The following is a 6418-nucleotide window of genomic DNA, read 5'->3' on the forward strand; positions in this document are numbered from 1 at the left end:
CTGTGTGTGTGTGTGTGTGTGTGTGTGTGTGTGTGTGTGTCCTTGCTGAAGACCATCCTGACCCGAGGACATGAAACGTCTCGCTTATCGAATCTGATAAAAACAATTACACTGAGCAGAATAACTAGAAAATAAACCAGCCTCATATTAAACAAACTGACATGTATATTCAATTTGCCATCTTTGTACAGACTTGCCTGGGTTCTAACGCACGACCAAATCTATTTCAAGAGGAATTTCATAAATGATATCGATAATGGGCATAATGTGACGAAGCATCCAAGCAGCTCTTCCTGCACCATGATCGAATCTGTTTTTTTTGTAGAAATCAAACATAACTGTCTTCTGTGTTACTTAAACATATTTGTTTTCTACTTCAAATACTTAAAATCCTTGCTTTTGGGGTTGTTTAATAAGTAATGCCATGTCTCAACACCTGCTTCACTCTTGAATTCAACAGCTGCGATTAATGGTCCGTTCATTCTCAACACAAACGCACAGACAGACCTCAGAGTGCCGACACCAGGAATGAACCTCACTGACAAATCAGACTCAACTCAACCAAAAAAATACATTTTCTTAGTCAACGCAATTTAACCAAAGCAGCTCAAATAAAAAAAACTTTTTTTTTTTTTTTTTTCTGAATCATCACTTACCTTGCACTGCTATGTGGCTTTGATGTCTCGTCCTAAAACAATATATCGGGGGAGCCATTAGCTCCCTGGTCTCCAGTGACCTGACAGCTGTCTAACCAGGGAGGACCGGCCCCAAAACGTCCCACAGAAAGCTGACATGTTTCATCAGACACTCAGCTCTGTTGACTGAGGAGAATCACAATATTAAGCCCGGCCAGGCAAAAGAGAAGTTTCCCAGCCCCTCCAGGCATCCCAATTCCTCGGCGGGGCGTAACCCAACCGTCTTATCTGCACCCATCTCCCCCTGTGTGTACACTGCGAGGGGAGCCCGGAGCCGTGCATCACCGCAAAGTCCACACCACTGCACTTTGACTTTTCTCTGGATCCTGTGTAAAGTTGGATTGAACGAACGCATTCCTTTTGAATCTGCACATGCTTGGCGACCTGCAATTAAAAGCCATTATGCTGTTGTTGTTGTTGTCCCCCCCACCCCGGCACCAATTACCGATCGCGGAACAGCTTAAAGTAACATGCCTGGCGAATGTCACAATGTGATCAATCGCATGGAAACATAAAAGACATCCTCATCTTAATCTGCAGAGACAATGCGGAGCCTGTCAGAATGCAAACTGCCCCGAGTACTTTTGATTGCACCAGATGTCAGCTAGCATTGTTATGTGGATTACTTGAGCCACTCGGCAAACACCTCCAGGTGTGCATTCCACACCAGGCAGGGGAAGGTGGAAGCCCCTCCTCTGAATCAATAAAAAGTCTCTCTCCTTCAACCCCAATAGGAAATATTGGTAAAAAAAAATGTAATTGGTACTGGATTATGTGTGGTTTTCTGACTGTCAATGGAGAGTTAAGATCGGAAAAACCCAACTGCCAACGACTTTTACAGCTTGACAGGGGCAGAATATGGGGCAGGATGGCAGGTGAGGCCCTTTATGGAAGCCTGAGATTTAGGGGGCCCGGGACAAGCGTCAGATCTCTGGGCTGAGCTGTACACCTGGTCTCGGCAGGCTCTCTAATCTTGGGAGGAAGGACCAGAAATTAGAGGTCGTCGCTCAGATCGCTCACGCTGGAGTGACTAGTACAGGGTGTGCAAACACTTGAGCAGAGGGCAGCAGAAGGGCAAGGTGAGCTTGATCTTGGAAGCCAAGGTTCACGGATCTCACATGAAATGAGACAGACTAACAGTTGGAAATGAGCACAGGTTTGCCACTTTCTAGTTAACAATTTTATTATCTGAGGTTCATCTCTTTATTTAAGGGTGTGATGGCAGGAATTTAGACTTAAGAGTAGTTTAGAGTGGCATTTAGAGTTGCTTCCTATCAAGAAGGGGAGATTCTGCAAGCTAAAGCACACTAAAAGTCCAGTGCATATTTAGAAAAGTGTCTTTCGGGGCAGTGTAATTCAAGTCAGAAAATGATGAACTGATATAAAAAAAAGTAAACCCAAGTAAACAGACGATTACAATTAAAGAAAAAAATAATAATTAGTCCACCTTCTCCCTCCTCATTTCCAATAAAGCCAAAACGCGGCCCAGGAGAGCGGCTCCCCAGGGCCCATTAGAGACACTGAGGAGACTAGAAATGAAATGATGGGGAGCACTGGGGCTGAGAGAACAAGGAAGAAGCGAGAGAAAGAGAGCAAAGACAGATAGAGGGAGGGAGGTTCGGGCAATGGGTGAGGGGAAAAGATAGCGAGGGCGAGGTGTTTCCTGTTTTCATGTCTCTAATTATACCCCTCTCTCTGCTGAGGACGGGGGCAGAGATCACCACCTTCACCATAAACGCTCAGGTTCTGCGTTTGATCGTATCCACGTCCACACAGCTCGCTTGTACCTGGATCATCACATAAACCCCGAAAAACCAAAAATGTTGTTTTATTGTTTTGCTTTTATGCGTCCGACGAGAATGGGACGCGACGCTCCGCGCGTGTCGCTGTTTGTCCTTATCTTATTTATCAGAGTGACGAGTGAAGTTCAATGGGTTTAAACGCTTCACACTTGGCTGCTTAAATGACAACACTTAGTCTAATTAATAATGATAAAACACTATGAGTCATATGAGAAGTCTAAAAATAACAACGCTATATTCGCAATTTATATTTGACCGTTGCATGATATTTAATACCTCAGTAGTGAATGCATGACACTTGTTTTCAAATTTAAGAGCGTCTGGTCCGCTGTAAACGAAACGATTTGTCAGGACAATAATTCCTTCCTGTTTACAGATGCAGAGGAGATAATATTCCTGGAATTATTTGGGTCTTTCAGAGATTGAGGCAAGGCTCCCCGGTGTATTCTTCAAAACATTTACAAGAAAATGTGACGTCCTCTGCAGCTGCCACCTGATGCAGGTCTAAGATTACATTGGGAATCACTAAGAATCGCGATTATTTGTTTTCCAGTTCCTCTCTCTGTTGTTTGAAGAAATATTTGAACTTGTTGTTGTTCAACAAATTAAATAAAAAATCATATCTATTCATTATCACATTTATTATAACTTTTTTTTAAATTTTGCTTTGTTGTTTGTTTTGTATTTAGTTGTTTCTTTGTACATGTTTCTTCCCTATTTGATGCTGAACTGAACTGTAACTTGTAATATAATTTAATTTCTTCTTATTAACTATCTTTGACAAAGGTTGTAATCTCACAAGCCCTAAGGTGTTTTTTTTCAATGGCCGATGCATATTGGACACATTTTTAGTAATTATGCTCCATCCATCATTTTATATATTTGTTTTGCACAAACAAATTAAAATAAACGAAACTGAAATCACCTCTGTTGATTATATGTCAGTATTGCAATAGTGTAATAAAGTAAAGTAATATCAGTATTGCATCTCATTTTGTTGTATTGTATCTTAATGTACATTGACCTGTTTCTGAAGTGATAACAACTGGCAATGGCAGTAAATGCATTATTAAATATACAGTATGTAGACACTAGTTTCTTGCCACCCCTGTCTCACACAAGTAGAAACACAGCTTGACATTTTGGGAGCCTGATAAGACAGGGGAAGGCCTTCCTCTAGTGGCCAACCCAGGAATCTAAGAACAATATAGTATATATATATAAAATATTTCCACCAACAACAAATAACACAATTACATTTATTTCAAAGTAACTGAATCGCTCCAGGAAACACTCAAAAGAGGCATATCGGTGCATTGTTAAGATGCAAATTATAAATAAATAAATAAAGGACATAATAAACTCCGAGACAGTTCCCAGACTTTGGACCCAGTGGGTATCTTGAAGTACAGGATATTAATAATCGTTTTGACAACCTTGGTTTGTAATCAGCTTTTAGTGCCGCCATTAGTATGCAGGGAAAGACAGGCACGCTGGGACGGGAGGCGGGGGGTGGAGGACGGAGGCTTGGACGGGAAGGAGCCATCTCTCCTACTAAGCATCCTTCATCAATGAGCGCACGTTGCCGTGGCAACCGCACTACCAGCCACACCACCAGCCACATGCACAGTGGCCTGGCGATTGTTTACGGTACACATCCCACTTTGTACACTCAGATAAACTACCAATTCATGGCAAATACAGGGAAAGAAAGAAAAAAAAAAAAGGTAGAACGTGGAATGCGTCTTCCGTGGCAGCGTTTGGGGTGAGTTCATCTGTGATAGAGATTTGAAACGTAAAACATAACAAGGGTCACAAAGGTCACAAAGCTCCACTTGAATGGGAGTTGCGGACGCTTTGTAGTCTCCTGTAACTCCCCCGTCATAAACAACATAGGTGGCATTCGCACCAAGCACCAAGCAAATTGTGTTCACTTCTAAATAAAAAATAATCGTCCATTAATCCTTATTGTTTCGGCACAAGTGCTGCCAAGCTCAGATCTATAGGACCTCTAACCTCGATCTCATGGGGATAATGGCAAACTTTGGTCGCTATTTATTGGTAAGAAAATAGTAAAGAAGCCCTTGTTGACTGTTATTACCTATATCGGAGGCCGCTCTTCATTTGTTGATGCGAGAATGCGCCATAAGCAGCCTCCGCCGCCTGAGATGCACCTCTAGGACAGATGCTCGTCTGCCCCCCTCGGAATAATCAATCGGGACCGGGATACGCGAGTTAAAAGCGCACAACAGGCCCCGGCGGCACTGTTCCCACTCGCTCTCCCTCGCTCCTATAAAACCGGCACGTCCGTCGGTCCGCCGGGGGGAACCAACTTCACCCAGCGGCCGGCAAGGAGAAGAAGTCCGATTTTTTTTAAATTTTTTTTTGCGAGAGGGAGTCTTGGAATTAGTGAACCATTTTCCCTCCAGATTGTGTTCTAAAGCTCGGGGCTTAATCAAGTGGAAATTGGGAATAGGGGTGTGGGGGTGGCCACGGGTCAGGGTATAGGGTAGAATGGACCAATTGTTCAGATAAAGGCCTCATGTTGAGCGAGCTTTGATGTCCCTCGGAGGGGGGATAATGTTGTGCTGGGGTTTTACAGTACCATTTCACCACAAAATACTCGGCGTTCGCTCTCCGGAGGCGACATTTTTGGGGGAATGTGTAGAATCTGGCTGCTAAAGGAAGGAGGTGCTCCACATGGAATGCAGATCTAAAGAGTGCATTTAGAAATAAGTGGTAAACAAATAAGGCATTTTAGACGCAGCAACAACAAATCAAACTCTTATCAGTGGGCGATTTGTCATTTTAGATTTTATTTATTTTATTCCATGTCCTCTATCGCTCTGGTGAAACAGTCTTTGGGAGGAGATTGAAGTGAAATTCCTCCTGTTTTGGACCCTCTCTCCCTCCCACGGCAGCAGACCGAGCTAAGCCCCCACTGCTCCATTGTGCTGCGGGGCCTTTCTCATGCATCATGTCCGCAGGGAGGCTGGACTAGCGCTGAAGTCCGAGCACTAGCACGTTTATGCCAAATCTGGCTCAAACAGCAACTTAATTAGACGGAAAGGTGTCTCGAAGCGACATAGAAGCTCGGATATGGGTGTTTAATGGAAGTTAAAGTTGTTGTTGTTGCTGGTTAAAAGATAGGTCAATACATAATAGATTACCCAGAAAAACAGATTGTTGTAAAGAGTACAGATACATGTATTTAACTTTTAGCTTGTACTTGATATATCTATATCTCTATGTGTGTGTGTGTGTGTGTGTGTGTGTGTGTGTATATATATATATATATATATATATATATATACATATATATATTTGTGTGTGTGTGTAGAGAGAGAGAGAGACAGTATATTGAGTATTTTCTGACCAGATTACTTGGTTCTGTTGTCGTTGTTGTTGTTTAAAAGATAGGCCCATACATGTAAATAACCCAGAAACACAGATTGTTGTAAAGACTGCGTACACACGTATTTAACTTTTAGCTTGTACTTAATATATCTTTTTATATACATACAGTATTTGGAGTCCTTTCTTACCGGGTTCCTTGGTGGTGCAGCAGGTGCACACTGTGTGATGCTACTTGTTGTCACCACTTGTCACAGCGCGACGAGCAAACTTTAAAAGTTGACTTTAACTCTCCGACTTTTTTTTTTTAAAGCAACTCGCCCCCCGAACACGGAGACGTGCGAGGCCGTAAGGCGTCCTCGAAAACCCTCTATATCGCCCACTTTCTGGGACACCGCTTGTTGTCAGTGTGGGTGTGTGTGGAGCGGAGGAGGCTCGGGGCTCCCACGGCGGGTGTTTGCGTTAACCCTTCCCTCCCCTCGCTCCGCGGAGCGGCCATTGTTCGTCCCAGTGGGACCCTGCTCCCAAATCCCTGTTGGGAATGTGTTGGACACAAATTCAAATACA

Source organism: Zeus faber (assembly GCF_960531495.2).
Source record: "Zeus faber genome assembly, chromosome: 8".
Lineage (NCBI taxonomy): Eukaryota > Metazoa > Chordata > Actinopteri > Zeiformes > Zeidae > Zeus > Zeus faber.